The following is a 15103-nucleotide window of genomic DNA, read 5'->3' on the forward strand; positions in this document are numbered from 1 at the left end:
CATCTGTTCTAGATTCCCAAACTGGCAAGATGAACCATGTATGGGCAAATGGGATTACTGCACATCAACTGGCTACTGCAGTCAAACAGCATATATATATTAACTACTTAACTTTTCACAAAAATGAACATCATCTGAAGTCAGGTATATGAACCTTTTAGGAGAATGCATGTGCATGTACATGTACATTTTGTATGAAGCATAAAACTATACTGAATTGTATTTGACATGTTTAATTCTCTACAGTAGCTAAACGTTGCATACATAAAAACACGACTCAACAGTCAACAGTAAATGAGATAAATCGTGTATTTTGTGTTAAAAAGAGCACAGTGCTGTCATCTTCCACAAACTGCCTACACAATATTTTCAGGATCAAATAAGACCAGGCTGAGATCTGAGTATACTGAAAAAATAGAGCAGTAGTGTTCAGATGGATCTTTCTATCAAAGTTGCCTTTAATTTGCCCTTACTGTAGCCCATTCAGGATAACATGGGTTGTTTAAACAAGGATGGAGATGTCAGGCTGCATTAGCATCCAGGCAGACTCTGCACCCAGAGGATTCAGCAGTGCCGGGAAAATCAGTCATTAAATTTGCAGGCGCTCTGCAGAGCTCCACTGTCTGCTTATGGGATGAGGGACAGCGTTTTATGGCCAGGATGCATTTACCACAGCACAGGTTCATATTTCTGATTCACCCCACAGATAAAGAGTCTCCTGTAACATATGACACAGAGGCCCAGGGTAGTTTTGGTGAAGTTAAGTTGTACAAAGATGAGCAATATATTTTTATTTCTGAATTTTGAAAGAGTGTGCTGTCTTTGAACAGCAGGGTCTTGAAAGTGCGCATTCAATATTTACAGAATACTAATAAGACACCAGCTACCCAAAAGGACTGTGCTAAAAATACACATTTGCCTGATCTTCATGCTTAGAATAAGAGGTGTTCACATTATTATACTGTAGGATTTAGAAACTGTTTACACAAAATAAAATTAAAGCTCAGCGCCATTATAAGGCCGTAATTTTTGACAACATTATTCAACGACAATCAATGAGTGTGAAAGTCAGCGGGCACTTTATTAGGTACACCTGTACAATCTAATTGAATCAAGTACTGTTCTGCCATAAAGTCTATTTTCATGATGCCTATAATGTTCAGTTTTTTTTCACACTGTCATAGAGGTATTAATTCAATTATCTGCTTTAGCACTGAGGTCATAGTTAGTGGTACTCAACTTAAATGTATGTTGCTTGAAAGTTATAAGTGATTTAATTAAATGTTATTTTGGTATTGCTAATCGTTCCGGACTTCTGACCTTGAATGCAGATGCATTGAGTGAGTTTGAGAACCCTAATATTTGCTCACTAAATAATGTGCAATTTAATCCCTCGTAGAAGCTGTTCAGTGTTCACACTATAACTGTGACTGCAAAACAAATTTATGAATCAATTCAATCAATTATTATGAATCTATTCAAGTTTGTTGTTGTGGCAGCCATTATTTGCAGCATACAGTATTCACAATTGTTGCACTGCCATTATCCTTGATTGCTGGCGTGATATTTGTCACTCTGCTGGCTTCAGCAGCTAAACATTGACTTCGTTTACAGCGCTTTGTTCATCTATTGTAAACAAAGGATTTTTGTTGTTTCTCATTTCAAGTGCCCTTCCCCCGTCTACCTTTTGTCTCTGAAAGCCCTGGTTTGTTGTTAGAAGCCTTCAATTGGAGCCTGCCCCCTCTCCTGCCTCAAAGCCAGTCGCAGATGAAAAATTTATGACTGTATGCCTTGAAAACCTCCATTTGAAGTGCTGCTGTTCCTCTGATGCTATCCCCACTGATGGCAACTGCGTCTGCTGCCTTCATTCAACCCACGCTTTTCCTCACAGTGGGAGTGCAAATCAGGGAGAGAGGGTGGGACGGTGTCCATGCTTTACACTCCTTCAGTGGTATTCATTAATCAGGGACATTTTTTTTTGTGCCTGTGTGCAATTAGACATTGATTAGCTGCTTTTAAAAGCCACTGACTGTAAAGCCGCCCCCACACAGTTCTCTCACAGTACAGCAACGTGTTTGCATATTTTTGTAGGTTTCTGGAAAATATCATACAAGAACTTTTTTTTTTAATCACAGGAAACACCTGTAATGTTGTGCCTGATAGACTTAATTGTAAAGGTTATGATCACTTGCTGGATTCCCTTTTATTTCAGCTGGAGATAAATTATCGAGTATTACCCTCTTTTGCTCATTAGGAGTAAAGTGCTAGAATATTAAAGACCTTCTTTGGGATATATTGGGATTTTACAAAAGTCTATTTTACACTCAATAATACACTATTTCAAAGGCCAATCATTACAGAATGGCTATTTTAATATAAATAACATACAATAGATTCACCACATTGCCATAGAAGCCTGACCATTTTTAGTTCAAGTTTTGTTTTTGTTTTTTCAAAATGATCATGTCTCTAGTGGCATTTTAGCACACTTACCCAAAGAAATATAAAAAAGTAAAAAAAGGGAATCAATCTAAACATTGTAAGACCCATTAAGAATTGTATGGGAATATTCACACTTTAGCTGAAGCCTTGAAAACTGGTGACAAACTAAACTGCACTCAGGTTCACAGAAAGAGTCCCAGATGTTGTTCATGTTGTTTATTAATAGGGTTGTGTAATCTTCATATATGTGTATTTTGTAATGCTTTAGATATGATACTTTAGCCTACTATTTCAAACAGGTGTGAACCATTGAATTATTCAGCGGTGAAGGATTTAATCACCATGCACAGTGATGATGGCAACCCCTGTTCCAGGGCCAAACATGTGGGCTCTCCATGTTTCCCAACGCCTCTCTATCCCCAAGATCCTCAGTAATCTAAAAAGACGTTTTCACACATTCCTTTGGACGGTTGTGAAATATGCAAATAGAGGAAACAATAAAAACAATATGCTATGGAGTGAATGAGTAACATGCACCAGCTGTTGATGGCATTATCATTCACAACATGTTCATATCAGCAGAACAAGAAAAAAATAGTTTAAAAAAATAAGGAACTCGCTCAGCAAGATGAGAAAAAGATAAAATGGTTAGGTTGCTTTAAAATCTGTAACATAAACACTACATAGAAAATATATTTAAAAAAAAACATAATTTACATTTGCCCATTAACACTTGAGACTATGAGAATTCCTGTGTTCAAAGACCTTGGCAAAGCCTGCTCTCATGCACCAAGTCACACTGGTTCCTAAGCAACAGGTAATTTCACAACACATAACTGTTGTACGTGCAGCCACAGCTTTTCATAGCAAGGTTTCAAGCTAATTTAAAGTCACATCTGATGGCAACCTTGAGCCACTCAATACTGATCAAAAACCTCTGTTCAGAGCTGGGGGGGCGATGTCACACTTGTCACTGGAATAATTAGTTGAGGACAATGAAGCACAATGAAGCAGCATTCATCTTCAGCAGCAAGGTCTTTTCCAGCGCCACGTGAAGCAACATTCCCCTGCACAACCTGTGGTTTCCAGGCGCAGGTTGCCGAGTTGAAGCAATTATGATGACAACCAACAAGCATCACCATCAGCTTTTAGAGTTATCAAAATATTAAGGGGAAACCTCATGCTCAAGTTTGAATGATTCAGCAAGACTGATATGATCGTACTGCGCGTGAAGACTACTTAAGTTAAATGGATGTGAAAGAGTGATGTCATAATAAGATAAAGCCTTGGCAGTCAACTGGAGACACACTGTTAAAACTCAGTCAATGTAATCATTCTATGTTTATAGGGCTGTCAAAATAATGCGTTCATTTTGATTAATTAATCTGAGGAAAAAAAACGCATTAAAAAAAATAACGCAGATTAATCCATTCCATATTGACCTTTGACCCGGAGCCGTTCTAGCCACCATTCAACTGTAAAATTAAGGAGGGAGACGAGAATGCGCTGCCTGGATCATTAATTGGAACATTTAACAAAAACAACCCAAACGATACCCAACCCTATTCCTGAAGCAATTTTGAATTTATTTCCTCAGCATATTAGGTCAAATTGTTGATTGTTATGGCCATTATTTGAACAGTGAAAATAATAATAAAAAGAGGGGTTTTTTTAACTTTAATGTCACAAATGCTGATTATTCATTGATTCATTTGAATTGAAATATTTAAAATACTTTCACAGCAAAAATTATGTATGCGATTAATTTAGATTAATTAATCACAGAGTATGTAATTAATTAGATTACATTTTTTAATCGATTGACAGCCCTATTTATTTAATACATTTGCATAAATCAACAGGAACTAGCTGTTACATTTGGAATTATGTATTTAAGCCTGGTGATATTCTAGTTTTCTTATTGTTAACAAAGGCTAATGTAGCTTATTACGCTGTGCCATAGACCAATGTTGTCCAAAAAGGGTTAAAATACTTCCTAAAAACAGTAGTCTCCAACAAATGCGCTATTTACTCCTGTCTGAGTACCATTTGCTCAAAACTACAAAGTCCAGTTGTTCTTTAACAAATTACCAACCCTACCATCTTACCTACCAAGGTAACCAAGGTAGGGAAGATATGAGAGATTGAGATGAGAAAGACTAATACATGTTGGTTTTCATCTTTTCACGGTATTTGTTGAGAATAAGAAAAATATGGAATATCTTGTCTCTTAAGTGTTTTCTATACTAATCCGTGTCATGTGTCGTATTTCTCAGTATTTTATCAGCAGAACTCACTGATAATATTTAAAAAGCTGTTTCCTGTAGTGGATTGACATTGACAAAGTGCAAAGTTTGACACAAAAACAAGTCAATCAATACAAACCATTTTCATGACAAACATGTTGCTGTATCTCATAGCTACAAAATCATGTGTTACTAATTACATTAATGAGGGCTCCATTCTATTCCAGAGCAGCGCCACTGTCACACCTAAATGGAATGTAGCCATCGTTAATGTTATTGTAACTGGGTCTACTGATTACACTGTTTGAGTAAATGGGGAAGTACACATACATGAAAGTAACATATATAATATATTGTTACAAGGCTATGCTAACCTGGGCTCTTAACACAAAGGAACACAGCTACTAAAGACTAACCTAGCCTGAACATGAATGCGTGTTGCATTTAACGTGAGACCTTAACTGGCCTGGATGAGTGTGTACTTTCCTGTTTCTAGAGGGGTTTGTGCTGTGTTAAACTGACTCACCCAGCCGCTGATTCAATTTGCGTTCTGCGTTCTGGAGCCGGGCTTGCTGGCGTCGGTCACCGGGAGGGATGGCCTGCTCGTGGGCTCCGAGGAGATCCAGCGTCCAAAGTTGTGTTGGGGGAAAACAAGAATATTCTTTCAGCGTCTTTGTCTTCAATATTGTTTCTCTGTGTAGAAGTGTGTGGTTTGCAGCCGTCAGCGTGCTTCTCCCACCGGAAACAATCTCACTCTGAGCCTCAATCACACAAACACATGTGAAGTCAGCACTGGCCCTCTCATCAGGCTAACTACACACACTGTCAGCTGACACAGACTAAAACATACCAATATATAAAGTAAACCATTTAATTTTATGGGAAAATGTCTTACTTGATTAGCCTTCTACCACCTTAAAAATATCATAAGGATCAGGGACTTGTTGTCAAAACATGATCTATAGAAACTTGTACATGCTTTCATCTCTAGCAGGCTGGACTACTGCAGCGCACAGATCACAGGTCTGTCTAAGAAATCATTCAGACAGCTTTAGCTGATCCAGAATGCTACAGCCAGAGTTGTAACAAGGACCAAAAAAGCTAAACCTATAACTCCAGTTCTCAGATCATTACACTGGCTACCAATTTCTCACAGAATCAACTTCAAAATTCTATTGCTTGTCCATAAATCACTGAACGGTTTAGGTCCAAGATGCTTATTAGATCTCCTGACCCAGTATGAACCTTGCAGACCTTTCAGGTCAGCTGGTTCTGGCAAACTGGCTGTTCCCAAAGTCAAAAATAAATTCTATGCTGCTGAAATGTGGAACTAATTTTCAGTTGAGCTTAGACTTGAGACAATGCTGATTACTTTAAAATCTAAGCTAAAGACCAATGCTTTTAATTCATTTCTATGTTTTTATTCTGTGTGCATTTGATTGTTTCTTTTGTTTTGTTTTTTGATTTACTTTTTGTAATCTGTACATCACATTGGGTTGCCTTTGTGTATGAAATGTGCTATTGCCTTGTCTACTGTATGCAGCATGACATATATTCTAAAGCAGTCCAATTCACTAAAAATGTATTTATTTTCACACTACTTTCTGCCAAGTATGTAGCTATAAGATGACAGGGCAGTGAAAGTCTATCCTTACAATGCACTGTAACTTTCATTCTTGTATTTTTTTTTTATTTCATACCTGTCTTATTCTATGTGAACTGTTTTTATATTCTCTTTACTGAATGTTTTTAATGGCTCTTTAATGTTTTATGTAAAGCACTTTGAATCGATTGTTGCTGAAATGTGCTACATAAATAAAGCTGCCTTGCCTTGAACATCCTTACCCTTGCTCAGACTCTGAACATGATCCAACCATTTTGGTTTTGGGATTTAACAAAAAAAAGCTCTGTGCTGATACTGATGGACAACAAACACCACTAGCTTAGTCTCACGGGACTCAAGACAAGTCAATAATTCAGAGCAGGGCAAGAAATTCTATAAGAAGGCAGGAAGATAGTGGACAGTAAAAAAAAAAAAAAAGCAGGGACGAAGTGCAAAGAGTAGATATGAGGGAGAATTGAGGCTTATTTATGTTTGCCTGTTTCTGACCCAGAGCAATAACATGTCAGCAGAGGCTTTCAGGGATTCTAGCTGTCAATCAACAATACACTCAGTACAGAGGAAAAGAACCCATTTTCATCCATTTTCTGTGGCTAGTGTTATATCAGATAAGTACACGTGATATGAGGTAATATGTGGGGGGATCTGCGTACTACAGATATACAGGAGACACAAGTGCAGACAAGAGATGGAGCATTGATCAGTGTCTGCAGCGCAAACGCAAATCACTGCAGAGAATATTTGCATGAGTCGTAGTTAGCAGCTTGATAACAGTATGAGTGATGATGTCAGATATTAAACTGGCTGCAGCACACGTACAACTGACAACCAGCCTGACAAATGATAGCAATAATTATCTACAAAAACAAATTCAACACACGGTACACAACAGATGATTTGCCTCAAGGAGGGCAAAAATCTCAGGTAACTGAAATATTGTGAAGAACAAGGTAAATCCTTGTTGATTATAATTATTAGGGGAACATGTATTGAACACAGGTGAAAACAAGAAACCTGCTCTGTTTTTGTTATGTATCTAGTTTTTTTCTGTTTAAATTCAAAGCTTACATGTAATGAGAAATACCCTGATGGGGCAAATTCCAACATTCAGTGGAAACACAAACACAGTACACGCATTTCACGACACAATAACTGCACAAAATCACAACCTGATACCACAGAACATCAATAGTAGAACAAAGGCTTTTATACTTTAAAGCAAACAGCCAAAGGCATATAACGTCTAAATGTTGCTGCCTACTAAATAAAAGGAGGAGTCTTACAGTGCTGCACAGCTCCTGTTCTCCAGAGGCAGAAATTCCCAGCAGGTATAAGGCGGATCTTTTGTCAGGATCAGGGAACACTTTGAAAAATAATGACGCTCTGTAGAGTTTCTTTATCTGTTGTGCATACCAATGGATGAATGGAAATGGCGAACGGGGTGAAATTCAAAGACTTTCTCTCAAATAGCACAAATACAAAGTCATTCTGGAAAATCATTTTCGATGATGTACTATAGTAAGACAATCTAACACAATGAATTAATTTTTTTTTTATTATTTCACACAAGTTATCCCTTTACTGCACCACAGAAAATGAGTCTCATTTTTAAAGATACATAAATGTATTCACTATTATAATTAGCTACAATAACAACACTTCTGAATTGACTGCATCTTTGGGGTCTGTTAAGCAAACTAGCCCTGAAGTGCCACTATCCTTCCCCCATATGCACACCACCTCCCATCTACTCACTGGGGCATGTACATGCAAATGACAATCTGTTGCCGTACTAATTAAGGTCTGGGTCATGTGAATGAGAGCTGCGTGAATCCTTGAGCTCAACAAGGCGTTTTTTATGATCCAATCACACTGTGAGCAGCCTACTGAGGCAGGTAAGGACTGTGAGGTTATGAAAAGTGTGGACTTAATCATCTTTGAAGCAGCATTTAAAAAAAAAAAAAAAAAAAAGAAGCAACATGATGTATTCTGCCCTGCCCATAGCATGCCCACAGGGGGTTTCCTTACTGGCTTAGCGTCAAACCTCTCCGGGAAACGTGACTCAGTTCTCCACAGCAGTCATCCGGGGAATCAATACCATGATGTCACTGTGACAGCAGGTGGATATCAAAACCAATACTGATTATTCATCAGGGAAACCATAATCACAAATGCAGTAACACAATACTTGGCAGATGTTCCCAAAAAGTGCATTAAAACATTACTGCCTAATGATTGCAATATTTATTTATAATTCAGTAGTGAACTCCAGGCTCAGCTGCAAAAATAACATCACATATTGTCTACGGAGCCAAATTACAGAGCAGGTTTTCCTGAAGAAATAGCACACATGGTACAAACACAGTAGCAGGAAGTGACAGAAATGTCGCTTTGACAATCAACTCCTCTCTTTATGAATCACCACTCTCTTTTATCATCTGATCCTGACTGAAACACATCAGTTCAGATTATCATTTCATTACAGATCTGTTTCAAGTCTAACACTACAATCAAGCCTGACAGCAAATACTCTGCTTTAAGCATTAACATAAATTACACTTATACACTTACACTTTTTCTCGTGTCAGACCGTGTTTACCAGAACCTTATTAATGGCTGCTAGCATTCCTCCTTTAGTGTTGGATGAATACATGTGTCTTTGTTCAAGCAGTGACATGTGGAGAGCAGCCTTTTGCTAATGGAGTTTTTGGCGTGAGTGATCTTTGCAGGAGACCTACGCGGTGTGACGGCACTACAGTCGCTGTGGGATTTTCCGTCTTCAGAGAACACCCAGATTCCCGGTCGTCTGGGCATTTGTGCTGAACTGACATTACAAATCATCACACTGACCACTTCCATGTCTTCAAAGCAATCACTGCAATCCATTAACGGTGACAGGAATGATGGGACTGGTTTTAGAAACTCCAAACTAAACTCTTCAATGTACAAATCAATGTCTACACCTTTCTGTATTATATAGCTATTTACAACTTAACTTAACTAAGGTTATCAACATGAAGAAACATCTGGTGTTACATCAAACTGTCATAAAGCAGTTAACATCAACAGTGTAACATTTCCTTATCTCTTTATCTCAACAGCTCCAGTAACACACTTCAAAAAGGAACATTTTATAGCTGCGAGTCAAAATCCCTCCGCCAACAGGAGACCTGGTAGAAACTAATAAGAAACCATCTTTCATGCTACAATAATTTCTGTTATAAAAAGAAAACAGATCTAATTGCCTTTGTGCCCAATGTAAGCAATGTGATCCTTCATATTGATCCAGTTCAGCTATAATGCAGAAGTCTCCGACAAAATAATTCCTGTTGTAGGAAAACAAAAAACGTCTCTCCCATGTTGAGCAGACACGTGTAATATTATGAGTATTGTTGTACCTGTGATATTTATGTTCTTAAAGACCCATGCATATCCAGTATATATACTGTTTACAGAGTGAAAAAAAAAAAATCCATGAACTCTTTATAGTGTAATCAGTCCACCAACAACACGAAATATGGCGTAAAAATGGCCATAGAGTTAATTCAACAGTTTTTGACACGGTTGAACAAAAATTAAAGATCACAAGCTTCAAAAACGCAGGAAATATTGCAAACATTTTATTGCTATATATTATACATGGGTTTAATAATAATGTCAATCCCCTGCCATTTTAATCTACTTGTCATGCCAACACAAATGCATGCTATCCATGATAATTATGACATTAAAAACTATAATTTCACAATGGAGATACAAAATAATATGTAAATCTAGCTATCAGCCAGAATTCCACCTGTGTGGCCAATAAGTGGGTGTTCATACGGTCACCATTATAAAGCCTCCTAATGTAGCTTTAGAAATATCCTAACACCACAGACATTTATTCTCTGTCTTTTGTACATAGCAGGATATTCCCCACAGCTGTTGATATCCGAGACAAGCTCTTGATTCAGCCTCATTCCAGCAGAGACATGTGAAAGTCAAGCATCTCTAAACACACAGTGAGACGCGTCTGCAGCTTCAGACTATGAATACATTATTCATCAGAAAAATCTAACGCTTGCAGACCGGGAGGCATCCTCTCTTATGAAAACTGGTCAAACTCAGGCCCTGTGGCACAAATGATGCTCTGCTTAAAGGCATGCAAAAAAAAAAACAGATGCTGGATTTACAAACCCCAGGGAAGAGTCACTTAAGGTTTGTTTCTAGCTATGGATAATAATATGAACAGATAATAGACAAAACCTTTTTAAAATCTAATATTACATTAAATGTTTCTGCTTCTTAACACAGTGGTGATCAAAGCAACCAGGATACTGAAATAAAAGGTAGGATGATTTCCAATGTATTCTGCACACTGCATGGCATTTGTATTTTAAGAATGTAATAAAAACACACTATTCATCTCTAAAGAAACGGCGCACGCACACACACACACACACACACACACACACACACACACACACACACACACACACACACACCTTCTCTGCCCTCAATTAGCTCTTTTTGGGACAATTTGGCAAATCTCTCATTTTGATAGCAATTATGTCAGGCATGCTGGGGTGAAATTTCATTTCATAATTAAAAACTCTGAGATGTGAGAAATGCAAATCCCCCATCAGACTGAGACAGGGCATGTTGCTTTAACAGGGAAATCCATATTCATAGCACATTTTCTGGGATAAATAATGTGTGTGTGCATCATTTCAGTGCAAACTGATGACGGTGCCTTTCATTTTCTTTTTCCTATATGAGACATTTGTTGTGTTTCCCCGATTTAAAAGCCAGGTTTAAGAGCATATTTAATTGGCCTTTTACTTAACACCCAAGGAATGAAATATCATTCCTGAAGAGCAAAGTACAAAATAAAAACAAACAAAAGCAAATCATGCTCCTGATTTCAGGAACAAAGAAATAAAAGGTCATGAAAACATATCAATATGATTGAAATTTCTACCATCCAGTTTTATAGGTGATAAGATAAGACGGCAACATCCAAAATTCAACAACAAACCAATAATCCACAGCACACATGACCCACATTGCCAAAGCCTTTAAATTTATGCTCACACAGACCACCCAAACACACACACACACACACACACGCACACACACGCACACACACGCACACACACCGTCTAAAAGAGCAATAAATACTTATCAGAGAAAATCCTCCCTATGTGTTTCATCCTCTTTATCTCACTATAACAAATACTATAGTACTATGAACAAAGCTAACAGTTTATTAGATAGACCTGTATAATCTAATGCAGTGCAATACAACGAGCCCTACAATAAACCCCATCCTTGTTAAGCTTAAATTAACAGTTCCAGTGAAACTGTGTTAGGGAACTATTGATTAATTTGTAATTTCCTTGCATTAATATTAAAAGCTAATATTTAGTCCAACACTATTTACACACACAAGAGGAACATTACAGGTGTACCTAATAAACTGGTCAGTGTGTAAGTGCACATTCCTAGCTATGATGACTAGAAATTATTTCTCCAGTAAATACAATAAGCATCAACAGCCATTTAAGATAAACAGATCATGACAATCAAATCAAATTCTTGAGTGTGTGTGGTGTGTTTGCCAAGGTGTTCCCAAAACGGTTTTATAAAGAGGATTATTACACAGCAACTCAGACACGACTCTGCCTCCCCGCCATAAATTCAAGCTGCTTGTCAGGCATTCGCAGCAGGAACGTGACAGACTGAGCGCTGCACACCGGCATGTCTGCGGCAAAGTGATCATTACCACTTTAATAACTATCAGGAAGATTTGTACTTGTCACAGGCTCCTTAGATATAACATCCCATTCTCAGCGCTCAGACGCTGGGAAATAAATCTTTCACTACCCGACCTACCACAAACAGCGATATATCAAAACAGAAACGACCCGTAGAACTAAAATTGATATTTCTTTTCTGTCTAGTGCCGTTTAGGTTAAATCAATCTTAGATATCAAAATTAGGAATCAGAGTGAATGGGTAGGGGGTGACATTTTTGTTCCATCTGACAATGTTGGCACTGATAATTTGTTCAATATCTTTGCAAGCCTAGCTTGCTGGCTTCTAACTTTCTGAATGGAATTGAAAATCTCAGAGCACACAGGGACGAATGTTGACTGTTGTAAAATGTTAGATTTTTAAAATCTCTAACAGTAGGCTACATAGTTAACACTATGTGAGTTTGTTGAAAAAGGGGGTCTTGTATCAATGAACTTACATAGCTATGACGTCATGTTCCAGTCAGACCCATAGAAATAGAATAAGAATAAAACGGACATTCCCATTTAAATCAACATAGCAGGATGGTTAGAGCAGCGGCAATTTGTATGTGTACTTTTCTATTTCATCACCATAACAATGAACAACAATTGCCTTTTTCTCTTGAACTAGTCAAATGACTATGGCAAAGAGTTCAATGTCCGCTCTACTCTCATTTTATTTCTATGAGCACACTACAGGAGTTGACAGCAACACCGGCACTCAGATGTCAGGCAACTGCTGTCATAGAAACCCCCTCCCAAAGGCTTGAACTTACTGTAGACAATTTTAGAACAAATATGTTAGAAAACAGTTTTATCCTCTTTAGAAAAATGTGAAATTAAGCACAATAGATTAAGCCTCATTGTAGTTTCTCACACAAAAAGTGAGAAGAGATTTCCAATCAACTTTATAACAACAACTCGATTGGGATTTTTCTGTGTAGATTTACCATTAACTGTAAATGTGATACTATTCCACCTCAGCCAGACTGCATACAACAATGTGAAAACAGTACATGTAGCTATTTAGCTCGGGCCATGTGCCCAAGTGTAAATTATTAATTAAACATTATAATGTAAATCCAAGCTGTTTTTAACCAAGCCAAATGTGAGGCAGAGTGGGAGGGAATGTGCTGGAATATGCTTACACTGACTGAATTTTTCTGAAATTTACAATTGGCTGACCCAATCCAACTTCATTACAGCTGTCAACAGAGATAAGCAGTTCTTTCATGTCCGCTCAAATGTACATGTTTTTCCACCGCGAACACACGTAAATCCAATTATGTTCTAATTGAGTGTTGCAAGGCTCATTGATTATGACAGAGGCAGTGCAGCAGAGTGAGCCGGAGAAAAATATCCCCAGTAATTAGCCCCCCTGCACCCAGGAGGCCTTCAGGAGGAATGATTTAATACTGAGGCAATATTTCTCAATATTCCTCAATTAGAATTGACTTCACCAACAATGAAATGTTGGAATTTTAAAGCAGATACAATTTAATTTGTTTTATTCATCGGAGGCATCTTAAATCAAAACTAGACTAGGTTGAAAAACTGTTACCATCTCCAAAGTATAATTCAAATAATGTCTACTATAAAATCTTCATTTTCTGCATAAGGACATCTGTGATGGCAGATTGTTAACTCAACTGCATGTTTTGCAAAAGAAAAACCAGAGTCAGCTAGTTAATAATTATGATGTGTCCTCCTCGTGGTATGATTACTTTGCTTCCTCAAAAGTTATTTTGAGTCTGTAGACTGAATTACTGGGAAACAGTGTTGAGGGGAAGATGTACTTACTTGTTTTTATGGGAAGGTCATAAGAAGGTCATCTTTGTCTGGTTTGTAGAGGAACAAGTCAAGACTCTTTAGGATGTATAAAAAGCTTGCACTTGAGATTTCCACTTCAGTGTCGGTGGCAGGAAGCTACACAGGAGAAGAATAACAAACAGGTCTTAAATTCAAACTAATGGACACACATTTACCAGCTGTGTGAGCCCTGAAGGTAAATTCCTAAAATACAAATGATGTTGTTCATATGAACATGAACGGAATCTAATTTCTGAGGTCAATAAAGACAATCTCTGTCCCTGCAATACTATCACTAATGAGTCAGTAAAAGGAGAGTCTTGTGGCTAAATACATTTGTGAAGGGCATCTTTGTGCACAGAATCCTGATACAATGACGCCAAAACCAAAAGAAGCTTATTTTAGTGGTGACATTTTGTATCCTAACTACCTCTAGGTATACGTATGTGGGGCTGGATTTGAGAGGATGAGATGTGATGCTTGTTTTGTTAAACTCCAGAGAAATGAGATATGAATGTCTCTGGTGTTGTTGTTAGCTCAGAACTGGTCTAGGTACTTCTATTGAGGATAGAGCCTAACCCATCTCTCTTAGGAGTCACTGAGCACTCTCCCCCACACAAAATGAGTTAATGATGTTATTCACAAAAGGGTCTGACTTCATGAAAGAACAGAGTGAATACCAGCTGCCCTCAGTGCATCAACAGAAAGTTGCAGTGACGCCACAATGTGACTGTTGATAGAAATTATGAAGTAGGCCTATGGCAAAGAATCTCTCACCAGCTTCGACATAAAAATCTTGATCTGAACGTCTCACAAGCAGAGCCTCTGTGTTCAGGTGAACATCATGGTTCTTGTTCTCACAGAAACACAACAAAACATGATTCAATTAATCTTGAAATAAACACGCAAACCTTATCCATGCTGGTCTGCACAATGGTATTCAGTACATCAAGAGCTGGTTGCACAGTGCGTACCAGATATGAATGCCCTTGCTAAATGAACTTCACAGTCACCACCTGATGCAACTATGGCAAAAACAATCCCCTCTTTGGCCTGAAATGTCAACAGAGCAGAAAAAGCCCCCCCCAAAGGCTTTCTTATTGTTTGCTTGTAATTTCATTAATCAATATATTGCAAAATGCCAGCATTCCTCTGCATGTTTCACAACAACTTTTCTTCAGTTTGCATGCAGCGGCAAGTTTATG

At 37.9% G+C, this 15103-nt stretch overlaps 1 protein-coding gene across 2 annotated transcripts in view; it reads right to left on the reverse strand.

Moving 5' to 3' along the window:
* The window catches only part of ccdc33 (coiled-coil domain containing 33), a 46791-nt gene extending 31875 nt beyond the window's left edge, over positions 1-14916 (reverse strand). The window contains exons 1-3 of one of the 2 annotated variants that reach the window (XM_036002727.1): positions 14873-14916; positions 14676-14754; positions 13890-14015 (exon numbers count right to left, since the gene is read on the reverse strand). The gene's annotated coding sequence lies outside the window, so the exon portion shown is untranslated. Of the gene's footprint in view, positions 1-5214; positions 5400-13889; positions 14016-14675; positions 14755-14872 lie in introns of those variants that run through there. The other variant, XM_036002728.1, reaches the window with a different exon arrangement.
* Positions 14917-15103: the final 187 nt, after the last annotated feature.

The sequence above is a fragment of the Sander lucioperca genome, chromosome 7, assembly GCF_008315115.2.
Source record: "Sander lucioperca isolate FBNREF2018 chromosome 7, SLUC_FBN_1.2, whole genome shotgun sequence".
Classification (NCBI taxonomy): Eukaryota; Metazoa; Chordata; class Actinopteri; order Perciformes; family Percidae; genus Sander; species Sander lucioperca.